This window comes from Canis lupus, chromosome 2 (genome assembly GCF_003254725.2).
Source record: "Canis lupus dingo isolate Sandy chromosome 2, ASM325472v2, whole genome shotgun sequence".
NCBI classification, from domain to species: Eukaryota; Metazoa; Chordata; class Mammalia; order Carnivora; family Canidae; genus Canis; species Canis lupus.
Window position 1 is genome coordinate 11,560,674 of NC_064244.1, and position 15,829 is coordinate 11,576,502.

Consider the following 15,829-nt stretch of genomic DNA (forward strand, 5'->3'; position numbering starts at 1 on the left):
GTTGTTTACATGTGTTCTCCTGTAGCACTCTGAACATCATTAGCATAATTATTTTGAATTATTTGTCAGGCAATTTGTATATCTCCACTTCTTTGTGATCAATCACTAGTTTATTCTATTCATTTGCTAGTGTTGTATTTCTAATTCTTTGGGATTCCACTAGCCTTGCTAGGTATCTTTGCATATGAAGAAGCAGTCACCTCTTTCAGATTTCATGGTAACTTTGGTAAAGAAATATTTTCACTTGTGGGTGAGTGGATGCTGGAGTATGCTGTGACCCTTGGCTTAGTGGTATAGAGCAGGGACATCTGATAGCTCTGGGTCCACAAGTGAGTGGGTGAAGACTTGTTGGCTCAAACCAATGTGGTCCACAGCAGTGACAAAAGCAGAATCCCACTGAGAGCTACGGAGGTCCTCATTGACAGAAAAGGATATTGATGTCCTCAGCAGCATCTCCAGTTCCAGTAATTGGGGACCAGCTGACAATAATGCTGGCTGGAGTTGGTGACATTCACCTGGTTGGCCTTGGGGCCAGCTGTGGAAGCCATTGTATTGTGGCAGAGACTGGCTAGAGATACAAAATTACTGGTGTTTATTTTTTCACTTGATTGCTCATTTGTTTTGTTTCTTAAATTCCATATTTGAGTAAAATCATGTGGTATTTGCCTTTCTCTGACCAACTTACTTCATTTAGCATTATATACTCAAGGACCATCCATGTTGTCACAAATGACAAAATTTCATTCTTCTTTATGGCTGAGCAGATTTCCATTGCATTTGTGTGCACACGCGCACGTGTGTGTGTGTGTGTGTATCTGTGTATCTCCCATCCTCTTTATCCATTCATCTATGGATGGACACCTAGGTTGTTTCCACATCTTATGTATTATAAATAATGCTGCAACACACATACTGGTGCACATATATTTTCAGATTACAGCTTTCATATTCTTTGGATAAAAATTCCAAAGTGGAATAGCTTAATCATATGGTATATCTGTTTTTAATTTGTTGAAGAATATCCATACTAGTTTCCAGAGTAGCTGCATCAATTTACATTCTTAAAACAAAAGTGTATGAAGGTTCACGTTTCTCCACATCCTCTCCAACATTTGTTATTTGTCTTTTTTGACAATAGCCATACTAAAAGGTTTAAGATGTTATCTCATTGTGGTTTTGATTTGCATTCTCCTAATAATTAATGATGTTGGACAACTTTTCATGTGCCTTTGGATGTCTGCATGCCTTCTTTGGAAACATCTTTATGCACATTTTTTAATTCTTTTTTATTAAGTTGTATGAATTATTTATATATTTTGGATATTAATCCTCTACTGGATATATCATTTGCAAAACCTTCTCTCATTCGCTAAGTTGCTTTTTCATTTTGATGAAGGTTTCCCTCACTGTGCATAAGATTTTTAGTTTGATGCAGTCCCATGCAGTTTATTTTTGCTTTGTTTCCATGCCTTTGGGTCGGATCCACAAAAACATCACTAAGAAAGAGTGATAGTGACACTATCAAAGAGTATACCACCTATGTTTTCTTCTAGTAATTTTATGGTTTCAAGTATTAACTTCTTTAATACATTTTGTATTAATTGTTTTTTTATGGTTTAAGGGAATGGTGTACTTTCATTATTTTGCATATGGCTGTCCAGTTTTCCCAGAAGCATTTATTAAAGAAACTCTCTTTTCTCCATTGTATGTTCTTGGGATCCTCTGTTGTAAATTGTTTGTCCATACATATGTAGGTATATATATATATATATACATATTTTCTGGGCTCTCAATTCTATTCTATTGCTCTGTATGTTGGTTTTTGAATTTCTTTTTTTAAATACATATTTTTTTCATTTATTCATGAGAGACACAGAGAGAAAGAGAGGCAGAGACACCGGCAGAGCGAGGAGCAGTATGTATGCACGTATACAGCCCGATGTGGAACTCGATCCAGGACTCCAGGATCATGCCCTGGGCTCAAGGCAGGCACTAAATCACTGAGCCACCCACGGATCCCCAGTATGTTGGTTTTTATGCCAATATCACACTGTTTATAATTACTATACCTTTGTAATATAGTTTCATATTAGGGAGCATGATATTCCCAGTTTTTTTCTTCTTTCTCAAGCATAGTTTGGCTGTCCAGGGACTTCTGTGGTTCTATAGAAATTTCAGGATGATTTGTTCTAGTTTTGTAAAAAATGTTGTTGGACTTTTGATAGAATTGCCACTGAGTATCCAGATCGCTTTGGGTAGGATAGACATTTTAACAATATTAATTCTTCTAATCCATAAACATGGAATATATTTCCATTCATTTGTATCTAATTTCATCAGTGTCTTATAATTTTCAGTGTACAGGTCTTTCATTTCCTTGTTTAAATGATGCCTATGTAGTTCCTTTTTGATGCAAATGTGAATGGGATTGCTTCCTTAATTTCTGTCTGATAGTTCATTATTAGTGTACAGAAACACCACAAATTTCACATACTGATTTTATGGCATGCAGCTTTACTGAATATACTAATTTTAACAGGTTTGTTTTGGGTCTTTTTGGCAGAGACTTTAGGGTTTTCTAAATACAGTATCATGTCATCTGCAAATAGTGACAGTTACTTCTTCCTTTCCAACTTGGAAGCCTTTTATTTATTTTTCTTACCTTACTGTGGTGACTAAGACTTATAGTACCATGTTGGGGAAAAGTGGCAAGAGTGGACATCCTTGTTTTATTCCTGATCTTAGAGAAAAAGCTTTCAGTTTTTCATCATCCACTGTGATGTAAGCTGTAAGTCTGTCATTTATGGCCTTTATTATATTGAGATGCATTCCCTCTTTACTCACTTTGTTGAAAGTTTTTTATCATAAATGGATGTTGAATTTTGTCATATTTTCTGCATCTATTGAGATGATCTTTCAATTTTTAGCCTTCATTTTAATCATATGGCAGTTTATGTTGATTTGCAGATGTTGAACTATCTTTGCATCCCTGGAATGAATCCCAGTTGATCATGGTATATAATTCTTGTAAGGTATTGTTGAATTTTCTTTGCTAATATTTTGTTGAGGATTTTTACATCAATGCTAATAAATCATATTGGTCAGTATTTGTGTGTGTGTGTGAGTGGTCCCCTTGTCTGTTTTTATAACAGGGTAATGTTGGCCTTGCAAAATGAGTTTGGAAGCATTTCTTCCTCCTCAGATTTTTCTAAGAATTTGAGAAACATAAGAATTCAATCTTTAAATATTTGACAGATTTACTATTGAAATCATAGGATTCTGAACTTTTGTTTGTTGAGAGGCTTTTTATTACTGATTCAATCTGCTGAGTAGAAGCTGGCCTATTCAGATTTTCTTTTTCTTCATGATTCAACCCTGGAAGTTATATGTTTCTAGGAATGTAGCCATTTTTTCTAGATTGTACAATTTGTTGGCATATCATTATAATAGTTTCTAATGATTCTTTGTATTTCTTTGGTATGTTTTAACTTCTCTGTCATTTCTAATTTTATTTATTGAGTCCTCTCTTTATTTCTTGGTTAGTCTAGTATTAAGTTTGTCAACCTGACTTATATTTTCAAAGAACCAGTTCTTAGTTTCATTGATCTTTTCTATTTTCTTTTTAGTCTCTCCTTCATTTATTTCTGCTCTGATCTTTATTGTTTCCTTTATTCTTCTGACATTACGCTCTGTTCTTTTCGTAGTTCCTTTCAATATAAAGTAAAATGATCTATTTGTGATTTTGTTGTTGTTCCTGGAGGTAGGCCTGCATTGCTATGAACTTCCCCCTTAGAACCACTTTTGCTGCATCTTATAGATTTGGTGTGCCATATTTCTGTTTTCATTTGTCTGTATTTTTTTTATTTCTCCTTTTATTTCTTCAATGACTCAGTAGCATATTGTTTAATCTCCACATTTCTGTGGATTTTTTCCCAGTTTTCTTGTAATGTATTTCTACTTTCTTACCATTGTGGTTGGAAAAGATGCTTGAAATGGTTTCAATCTTCTTGCATTTATGGAGACTTGTTTTGCAACCTAACATATGATCTTTCCTGGAGAATGTTCCATGTACACTTAAGAAGAATGTGCATTTTGCTCCTTTTGGATGGAAAGTTCTTTATGTATCTATTAAATCCATCTGGTTTAATGTGTTATTTAAGGCTGATTTTCTCCGCTGATTTTCCGTCTAGATGATCTATCCAATGATGCAAATGTGGTATTAAATTACCTTACTATTTTTCCTTATTCCTGCCAATTTTTCCCTTTAAGTCTGTTAGTATTTGTTATATATATTTTGGTGCTCCTATGTTGGGTACATATATATTTATAAATGTTATATCTTCTTGCTGGATCCTTTTATCATTCTGTAATGCTCTTCCTTGTCTTTTATTACAGTGTTTGTTTTAAAGTCTATTTTATCTGATATAAGTATAGTTTTACTGTCTTTCTTTCCATTTTCATGGAATATATTTTTCCATCTCTTCACTTGCAGTGTATGTGTGTGTGTGTCCTTACTTCTAAAGGGAGTCTCTTATAAAGCAGCATATAGATAAGTCTATTGTGACAACTCTGTAAATTAAGATATCTCCCACTCTCCAGGGTTTGTTGTTCCCCTTTTTTATGTATCTATTGCTTATTTAGTAACTTTTGAGAATTAATTCCATAAAGTCTACATTCTTTGTCATGTGTGGCCACTCAAGTCTTTATTTAGTTAGCCTAGTGGTTGTTAATGATTGGACAGAGATTTACTTAAATGACTGGAACCCAAAATTCTCTCATTCTTTGCTGAGTGGATCTGTGTATATGTTGTATGCTTTCAAACCTAGTCAGACAGTTTACAACTCCACCTTAAGCCTTCATTTCCTGTTTGTGTATGGCCTCATGTTCAGCCAAAGGTGAGCAGTTATAACCTTGTAAGGTCTTTCTTCCGCAGGCACACAATTCTACATATGCATCAGACCTTCTAGATTTCCAGGAATATGTTGGAGTTTTACACAAAGCCAATTAGACATACCTTTTCTAGTTTTTCGTTTTAAGATTTTTGGTTAGTCTATTGTTTGCCCTAACATTTATCAATCTCCCCAGTTAACTGTCATGGTAAAACACTTGCCTATAATTCTTTTTATAAGTGCTCCTTTACTCACCCTCTACTGTGCCATATGGGAGAAGGCTTTTAGTATAGGGTGTGACCCAAGTTAGCCTTGTAAGTGGGCTTCCTAGGGGCCGTTTAGACAGGTAAGATATTAAGAGTTCTTTGGAAATAAGGCTTTGAAAGAGATTGTTATATTTGCTCATCCAGTGGCTGCCGTGGTATATCAGGAATGCAGACTGTTAATTTTCATGGCTACTACTGAGCTGGAGAACAGAGGACAGTACTAAAGCAGGATAAAATGCAAAAAAACCTTACTGGTCTTCTTGAGATTCAACCACTTTTTCTTGAATAAACACTCCCTAATTGATGTTAGCCTTTGGTTAACTTTCAGAATTGTAAAAAGATTCTTTCGATAATTGCGTAAGTTGCTATTATGGAAGAGTACATTTTTGGAGATTTTTACTCCACTGCTTCTGCTGACATCCACCCCTGAACATTTTTAAATAGTCTGAAAATGTTTGGGATTAAGAAGGGATATAAATAAATAAATCTGAATAAAAATGAAGCATAACAGACAGAAGAACATTATGTAAAGGCTAAAACACATGATTTAAGTAAGTTAGTTCTTTTAAAATGTGAGAAAGGTAGATAGGATTACATTTGTATATTGTTTTAAGAAAAAGTTTCAAGAAATTTACAAAATACATTGATTTTCTTTTATCTTTAATATGCATTGCTTTTAAAAATATAACATATGTAATAGTGCTAAATGTTCACTTTTTAAATTCATTAGCCTCGTGGACCCTACTCTAATACTATACAGCTATGCTATTCACTGCTTAGCCCCTGTTGCATAAGTTTTAATTATTCACTTTTAATCTTTAAAAGAGAAATAAACATACATACATGGAATTTAGCTTCTTTCTTATTAGAAATCTCAGCATATAATTGAACTAAATTTATGAATTTTATTTTTTCACTTGATTTCTTCTAAAGGTATCTTTGTAAGCAAAAAAAAAAGTTATTTATTTTCTTATTTATTTAAAGCATGAGCTGGGGAGAGGCAATGGGAGAAGGAGAGAGCATCTTTTTTTTTTTTTTAAAGATTTATTTCATAGAGAGTACACAAGAGGGGGGAGGGGCAGAGAATAAGAACCATCATGCAGACTCCCCAGTAAGCATGTAGCCAGCCTTGGGGCTCAATCCCACAACCCATGAGCTGAGCTGAGCCCAAACCTAGAGTCAGATATCCAAATGACTGGGTCAGCCAGGCAGCCAGCCAGCTAGGCAGCCTGGGAAAGACAGACTGGGAAGTAGGCTTCCCAGTCAGTGCAGTGCTCCATCTCACAACCCTGAGATCATGACTTGAGCCAAAATCAAGAGTCAGACATTGAGCTACCCAGGTACCCCAAAAATCTGTTATTAATAAGTCCAGTTTCAACAAGTGAACAGATAAAGAAAACAATATAGGATTCTTAAAGAGATAGAAATTTCCATATATGCAAATTTTCACTAAATGATCAATTTTATTTTAATATAAAAACTATTTTAATGCTAATTGTTGTGGACCTCAGCCCATTCTTTTGTGCTCTCCACATATTTTCTAGTGGGATTTTACTCTGTCCTTGAAATGGCTTTAAGATCTCAAATGAAATCAAGATGTTTCAAATTCTCTAGCTTCCTCTTAAAAATTGTGGTAAGATATATATCATAAAAGTTCCATCTTAACCATTTTTAAATGTATAAATCACTGACATTAAGTAATTCACATTGCTGTGCAGCCAACACTGCTATTCATATCCAGAACTTTTTCATCCATCCCAAACTGAAACTCTGTATCTATTAAATAATAATTCTCAATCTTCCTTCCTTACAACTCCTAGTAACCACTATTCTACTTTTTGTGTTATGAATTTGCCTGTTCTAGGTACCTCATTTAAGTGGAATCATACATTTTTCCTTTTGCATATGGATTATTTTACTTAGCAAGATATCTTGAAAGTTCATCCATGTTATAGCATGTGCTAGGATTTCATTCTTTTTCAACCTGAATAATAATACTGTTAATATAATAATATTATATTATATGTATATAACACCTTTTAATCTATTCATTTTTAACGTAATTTTTTTATTTTTATTTTTTATTTTTTAAATAAATTTTTTTTATTGGTGTTCAATTTGCCAACATACAGAATAACACCCAGTCTCATCCCATCAAGTGCCTCCCTCAGTGCCCGTCACCCATTCATCCCCACCCCCTGCCCTCCTCCCCTTCCACCACCCCAATCTATTCATTGCTCACATATATTGGACACTATTTTAACAAGAACATTTATAATAAGTCTACATACACAATCAAGAACTCCATTGGAAAAAAAGAATATTATATCAGCAACTGAAAAAAAATTACACTGAATACAAATCCCTTAGGACACAAGCATATATTATAATCCCACATCTACATGGCTAGTATGTAGATAAAAGTGAAATTTTATCTATTCTGCTGGATACAGACACAATCTGATTGCTAGCTGAAATGTAACTTTTACCTGTTTTTTGTTTGTTTCATATTAATATATTCTGTGTAAAAATATGTAATTATTCTTAACTTTAAGATCACAAAACACACACCAGAAGGACTAGTGACTGACAGCCGGGGTTGTCCAATGAGAAGCCCACCTGGCCTGTGCAGCGTGGAGCCTTGCTTCCCTCCGGGCCAATAGGAAGGGCTCAGGGGGGCGTTTTTTTTTTTTTTTTTTTTTTTTTTTTTCCAAATATTCAACAACTTTCACTCTTCCAGCAAAGTATTTTTAACGGCAATCAACTATATGTAAGGCTATGTGTTAGTTATGTATGGGCTGCCAAGAGGGACAATGCAAAATCTCTGGCTTTCTATAACAAGCAAGGAGGAGTGGTAGGGTCTCAAGAGAAAACTAAAGAAACCTTCTCTTTTATTCAAGAAATAGTTCTTCATGATACAGTTGAGGAAGCTGAAATTGCCAGAAGACTCTTATTCAAGCCCATCCGTGAATATGCTGTCCTTTTTTTGTATCTTCACTGAGGAAAGATGAGAGAAAGTGCTTCGGCTGGAACATGAGGTCCACTTGGAGACAAAGGGAAATCCAGATCAGATGCTTGAATCCTTGCAAGAGCCCTCCTTGCCTTATCAGCTGCTCCCCAAACCTCCACCGACTGGGAGGAGACTCCTAAAACATTCCAGGTTTTTGTGCAACATCTCCAGTGGCAGCTTTCCAAAGTTTTTACTTCATCGTTTCTTGTGGCTCTTTCTCATTTGGGGAAATGCGAATGCCTCCCCCTCAGCCGGTGGGACTACTTGATAATATATCCTGCTTGGCACTTATTTTGCAATAAGCATGTTTTGTTTTGTATCCTGTTAGTCTGGTTTTATATTTTATTCTAACCTACGTTTCTATTGACATGTTTCAGGATTTTCCTGGCAATCTGGTTTCCTTCCCCCTGAAGCTCTGCTTTGTTCCCTAAAATATTACTACCATTTTTTTCTTACTAGACATTTTATTTCCATATAGCTTCTCTCTTCTTTTATTCTCCAACAACAACAAAAAATACCATAGAGTTGACTTACTATATACATTTTATTACTATTAGGAAGGAAAATTAGTAACACAATTACCACTGTGCACTACTTAGATTTGAGAAATGTTAAATAGGTTATCACAACTACAAGCAACTTTTATTAAGGAATGAAGGCCAAACCTCATGAAGGGATTTGGATGATTAAAATCAACATGTGTAAGAGGTAGGATTGCTTATGCAATGTGATGTAAAAGCTTGAGAAGTCAAGAAAAGGGTGTGGTGAAAACTCTTTCAGCTGTATACGCAGTCAAGTGAAACTTGATGGCTCCAGCAAGTTTCTACACACCCACATAAAACAAGCTAATGTCAACCAGTAACTATGCTCCTTTTTTGGTCAGAAAGAAAAATAAACCCACAATTTTGTAAGAGAACATACTCAGTTCACATATGATCCTCAGCAGATCTGAACTAAAATTTCTAATGTTAAGGACAATATTTTTGTTCCTACCTGCTCTGTTAAAAAAACACTAGATTCTACTGTACTAGAAGAGGATTAGTAGACAAATATATATATGAAATTAGTTTAATTAATATAATGGGAAATCCCTATTTTAATAAAAATTAAGCTTAAAATAGCTTTCAAATAGAATTGATAGAGATGATATGGTCAAGTTGGATACAAGATTACTTTCACAATGGTTTAAAACCAGATAGATCTATCCAGCACCTTTCAAGAAAGGAAGATGCAAAATCCTGGTCAGAAGGCATTGTGTTCCAAAGGTCCAGGTATATCATTTGAAATTTTAATCTAGAAAAAATATTTCTATAACATATATATTGTAAAGTATGTTAATACTATAATAAATTACCAGGAGAGTATAAAATACCTTTTTATTTCACGATACTACTGAAATTGTATTCATTAAAAAGAAAAAAAAATTGTTAAAACAAAAACATTCAAGCATTAGCATTCTATATGGAATGTCTATATAAGAATAGACAATTAATAACCAGAACAGAAGAGTGAAAGATATATCAGAGTGATATATGGGATAATGATACATTGATCTAATAAATAATAAATAATACTATAACAATAAACCACAAGAACAACAAAAATAACCACATTATTCTCTACATTGAGCTTTCCTATAGATTTCTGTCAAGTTTGTCAGAGTAAGGTATTTTTAAAAAATGTAATTTTTTTGCCATTGTATTTTTGTGATAGAACATTAGTATTTATTTAGTTGTGGCTAATTCACTGAAATATACAGGGTTAATTGAAATTCAGCATAAAAAGAATGAAGGAACATTCAAATTCAGGTATTCTATGACCTACTTAAAATGACAGAGAAATCACAGTATAGTTTATGTATTACAAAGGCAAATCAAAGCTTTAGAATCTTAGAGCATCATTTTTTTTAAATAAATGGCAATGTTGTATTTTTAATGAATGCTTAATTGTACATAACTGGCAAAGTCTATTAGTTTCCTTTAATACTTAGAAGATTCCATTTATTATTAAAGAATCCAATAACCCATTTTTTTCCAGCTCTACAGAATTTGGTCCGACATATTTTACTACCTGTGTGTGTTCTCTTCTTCTGATTTAATTCTAGTTGTCTTGATTAAATCATCAATCATTTTTAGGAAGATTTTTCTCCGTATTGGTTTTTTGGTACTGCCTCACTGGTTTTAGCTATTTGCTACTTTCTATTCCTGATATGTCACTTTGAAAATATTTCAGTGACTTTCTTATATTAAGTTTTCTAGTAGCATTTTAGTTTCAGTTCATTTTTCTATCTTTTTATCCTTTATTCTTTCTATATCTTTCCCTTAGGTGTTGAAATTTTGGATTTCTATTTCTATTTGGGACCTTCAGGGATCCCTGAGTGGCGCAGCGGTTTGGCGCCTGCCTTTGGCCCAGGGCCGATCCTGGAGACCCGGGATCGAATCCCACGTCGGGCTCCCGGTGCATGGAGCCTCCTTCTCCCTCTGCCTGTGTCTCTGCCTCTCTCTCTCTCTCTCTCTCTGTGTGACTATCATAAATAAATAAAGAAAAAAAAATCTATTTGGGACCTTCAAAAAATAAGTAGCTTCCCCACATAATAAATGCTACCTGATATTATCATTATGTAGTTTGTAAATATTCCATAACCCCTAAATCCTCTGACACTTACGGGTAAGAGCTTTCTAATGTATTGGATTTGGATGATTATAATAGCTGCTTACTTTTCCTTATTTTATGTACTAAGAAATGTTTTCTTTTTTTTTTTTTTTTGAAATGTTTTCTATTAACCCTGAAAAGACCATTTGAGCTTTGTGTTTTGTGCAACATGGCAAGTAAAGAGCTATACTTTATAGGGACTGAGGGCTAACTTTTCAATGTACCTGATGAAGGTCAACCAAGATCAAAGTCCAACCAGAAAGGTTTGTATCATAGTACAGAGGATATAATGATAGATAGGCTGGTGATGTCTGAACCTGGATGCAGAGAATGTACGGAGGTAGGAGGAACAGAAGAATCCTGCTGGAGTGAAGAGAAGTACCTTGAAAGGTAAAAAATCAAGAGGTTACATTTTAAAGACTCAGAAGATCTTCCGAAGTTATGAGGATGGAGCATGGTCTAGGTAGCCATAAACGCATTAGCAAGTGATGACCATGGATGACTGACACATGACATAGTGTGTAGCAAGTTTCTGGAGATAGCATAAAAGAATGATTTCAGATAAAGGACAGAAAGATATACAGAGAAAACTGTCATGAAGTTGCAATATGATGATCTCTTTCTCTGTTCCAAGTAATACCCCAAAGTCCTAGCATCATCAACTGACCTCATGACTTGTGGAGTCAATTCTGTAAGCCATAAAATTGGGTCTAAGATAAATAATGACAATTTGAATCAGTACCTGAATTTTTACTCTAAGCATGATTGTGTTTTATATAAATGCATTTCTCAACAGGATGAGTTCTTGTAAGACTCGGGGATAATTGGGGGAAAGGAGGCTATAATGACAAGAAAAAAATAATATTATAATTTTGTATTGGGGAAACAAAGAAAATCTACTTTTGAAAACACAAATTACAAAAAAAAAAATCTTCTCAGCTAATGGGAATACAAAAATGGTCACATCCTTAACTGGAGTTGGGATGCAGCTGGCACAAACTGGAAAGAGTCATATCAGAATTTTCATGATAAATGAGTAAGGTTTTGTTTATCAAAGGAGGACATGAAATAAAGAAGAATATCACTGTTGCATAATGACAAATCCAGTGTTGTCAGTCAAGTAAGTGTGTTCAACAGTCGACAACTAAGTAGCTTGGAATGGACTACAATCAAAGTAGGAATTGAGCTAATTTAGTGGTATTTAAAAACCTTAATTATTGTCATCATTATGGGCGGTTCCACAAAATGTCAATCATCAATCTAAACTTAGTACTTACAAAACACATGATAGGCATACATCTGACATTAGATGAATGTGTACTTTAAAGTCTATAGAATAAATCTTAGAAAAATGTGACATTAGCTCCTAAAGGAGGGTTGCTTTAATATCACTATTGAACTATCTCCAACAGTATTGCTAAGTATGCCTGTTTTATACACACGTTTCTCATCCACACCCCTGCCTGCTGAATTGATTCAACGAGTCTGAGTCGGGGTGGAATGTGGGAAACTCATTTTTAAGAAGGTCATTAGGACAAATCATGGGAGACTCTTAAATCTAGGAAACAAACTGAGGGTTGCTGGAGGGGAGGTGGGTGAGGGGATGCGGTTACTGGGTGACAGGCATTAAGGATGGTATGTGATATGATGAGACTTGGGTGTTTGCAAACTGAATTTGAATTAAAAAAAGGGGGGGGGCAACTCCTTAGGTGATGAAGTGATACAAGTCATCCTAATACCCCACTTGGGGAACAGTATCCTAGGGTAAAGGCATGACAATAAAGATCCTTTCATCATATATGTGTATATAAATGGATTTTTTTTTTACTATCTCTCAAATGTTCATGGCAAACAACAGGAAGATTAAAAAAAGAAATTTTACCTTTATAAAATAATATTTTTTAACAAAAATCTTCTGTAGCATCTAAATTTCTGAAGTCAGTGTTATTAGATAAGAGAGTAAGAAGCATAAATTAAAAATTAACTATAAAGCACATTCCTCTAAGATTAAATTCATTTATATAATGAGGTGTTGTAATTCAGAATTTAGAAAGCAATAGCAAATTGAGGGCAAGCCCATCTTATTAAATAGCTCCTCCTTAGTTATGAGTTTACATATTTTCAGAGCTTAAATCCTTTTGATTCTAAAACCATTGTTTCACTTTCAGGGCTTTTTAGAGATATCTGTGGGATTTTTTTTTTCTCTTTGTTTTATTGATTAGGATAAGTAAAAAATATCTATATGGGACAGGCCATTATTCATATATTCTCATTATTTTAAAGAGAAATTAATTTCTACCTAGGAAAAAGATTAGCCTTTTAATTACAAATAAAACCTCTTGTGTGTAATACGGAGACAAACAGACATCTACTATTTAATTATTATTCATTTTAATTCTTAAAAAATCTTTTTATCAGTGAAGTTAATACACAAACCACACTGTCTATATCTTTATCTGAGAAGATAGTTTATTGGTTTTATTGTGAAATATAAGAAACAAAATAAATACTTTGTGTTTCAAGTATTGCACAAAAAGTTTTAGCCTCATTATTGTGTTTTTATTTGATATTTAATCCCTATAAAATTATAGGGATTAATTCAAAATGTGTATCTTTTCAGTGGTAGTATTTCATACTTTGTGGTTCTTACATAAATTCTATTATCTAGAAATTTAAGTATTACAATGTTTAGATTGACTAAGGTAAAAGAATTGCTTTTCCTAATAAATCAAAATGATTGTTTCAGTAAAAACTGACATTATACATACAGTTTGAGATATAAAAGCTATTAAAAAAGTTACAGATCTTGAGAAAGTCTTTTTACTTAAGACATTTTTTTTTTTTTGGTGAGTCCATTAAGTCAAATTTCTAGTTTTGTGATATCCTACAATAAAAATGAATCTTCATCCTCATAACTGAGTTGTGTTCTGCTTAAGTAGAGGGTTTGCCCAAATTATGACCGAGCTTGACAAAGAGACCTATTCTCAAGCTAGATTGTAAAGTAGCCACTGTGACACCCTAACAAAACAGTAGAGTTACAGTATGGGAAACAATACCCTTTTCTTCCCAGTTCAAAACACAAGCCAATTTGACTAATTTGGGAACTGTGACAAAATTAGTAATAGCTTGTGAGTAATTTGAAGATTTCATATGTTTCACTTATATTTAATACTTTGGATATAAGACAAACAGAAAATCGAATGCACATTAGAAAAAAATAGCTACAATTAGTTCATTATTCATTTTAGCCTTTTTCTTTTTCTCCTTTCTCTTAATGCCTATATTTGCCTTTTCCTCTCAAGAAGATTTTACATATTTTTGAGTCTCAAAGTGTTATTGTCATAAATAAGCTATAACTTACAAAAAAACGGTGGCAATGTTTCTTCAAGTTTTTCTTAAAAGAAAACCCCAGTGCTTGCTTTGTCAATATATATGTGCATTCTAAAACTGGAACAGAACAGAGATTAACACAGCTCCTGTGCAAGGATGTTTCACACATTTGTGAATCATTCCATATTTGTCAGTCTTTGTCCTGGAAGAGATGGGGGTGGGGAAGCAGGATGGCAAGGGAGCTTAAAGAGTATTAATCTCTACCACTTATATTTTATTCATTTCATTATATAAAACACCAGTGGTAACAAAAATCTTGGTGTGTGAATGTAGTGTTGGATGATTCTCTCTACTTTCTCTGTATTTTAAATTAGAAAAATCTATCATCATAGTAGTCCTTCAATTTCCAAACCTATGAAAATTATCAGAGGTGTGTGCCAAGACTTATTCATAACAATATCCCCTTACACAATATTTATCATAGGGAAAATTGGAAACAATATAAAATTTGAATATAGGAACAGCTAAGTAAATTATAGTACAGTAACATGATTATTATGTATTTATTTGGGAATCTTGTTTATTGTATTAGTTTCCCACTGCTGCTGTAAAAAAATTACCACCGACTTCGTGGCTTAAAACAACACATATTTATTATTGTGTAATTTTATAGATCAGAAGTCTAAAATGGGCCTCACTGGGAAAAATCACAATGTCAGTAGGGCTGTATTCCCTCTGAGGAGAATATTTTTATTTTTTCAGGTTTTAGAAGCTATTGCATGTGCTGGGTCTCAGCCTCTTGCTCACATCATTCCAACCTTTTGTGTCCATCTTCATGTCTCTTACCACTGATTCTGACCCTCCTTCCTCTCTCCTATATAGACCCTTATGATGACACTTGCCTACTAGAATTATCCAGGAGAATGTATCCAACTCCAGATGTATTAAATTAACCAAATCTGCAAAGTCTGTTTTTCCATGTAAAGTAATATACTCACAGGTTCTGGGGATTATGATGTGGGCATGTTTGGGCAGAGGCAGGGACATTATTCAGCCTAGGACATTTTATAAGCAAATAAGAGCATATCAATATTTAAAGAGCTTAGGACAGTGCCATGAACAAAACGCCTTCCACCATGATCTGTAAAAAGAATAGGCTTGTGAACTTCTCACCGATTTCACAGCCTGATCTAAACCATCATCTCTTGCCTGGTTAATTCCAAGAGTCTCCTTACAGGCCTCCCTGCTTCTATCCTCACCTCCACCTAAGTCTCAGCACAGCAGCCAAAGTGATCTGCTTAAAACATAAACCAGATTTCTCCTCTGCTTAAAACCCTACACTGTTTCCCCCATTTAATTCAACTCTACACCATATGTTGCCCCTAATATGACCTATTTAAACAAACCTCATTTTTATTCGGCTCACTACACAGGCCTGTTATTGTTCCTACAAAACACTAGCCTCATCCCCACCTCAGGACCTTGTCACTTGTGATTTCTTCTGCCTGGAATATGCTCCTCCCAGATATTCATGTGGTTCACACCCTCATTTCTTCAGATTTGCTCACTGAGGCCTATCCTGATCACCCATTTAAAATCTCAGCTGATCCATTTCTATACTCCCAATCTTCCTATTTTTTCATAGCACAGCACCTTTTGGTATTCTAAGGGTATTTTTTTTT

At 34.2% G+C, this 15,829-nt stretch overlaps 1 protein-coding gene and 1 pseudogene across 1 annotated transcript in view; one reads left to right on the plus strand and one right to left on the minus strand.

Moving 5' to 3' along the window:
• The window catches only part of PLXDC2 (plexin domain containing 2), a 510,869-nt gene that overhangs the window by 476,434 nt on the left and 18,606 nt on the right, over nt 1-15,829 (minus strand). The window lies entirely within an intron of this gene.
• Nucleotides 14,244-14,338, plus strand: LOC112670429 (U6 spliceosomal RNA; annotated as a pseudogene).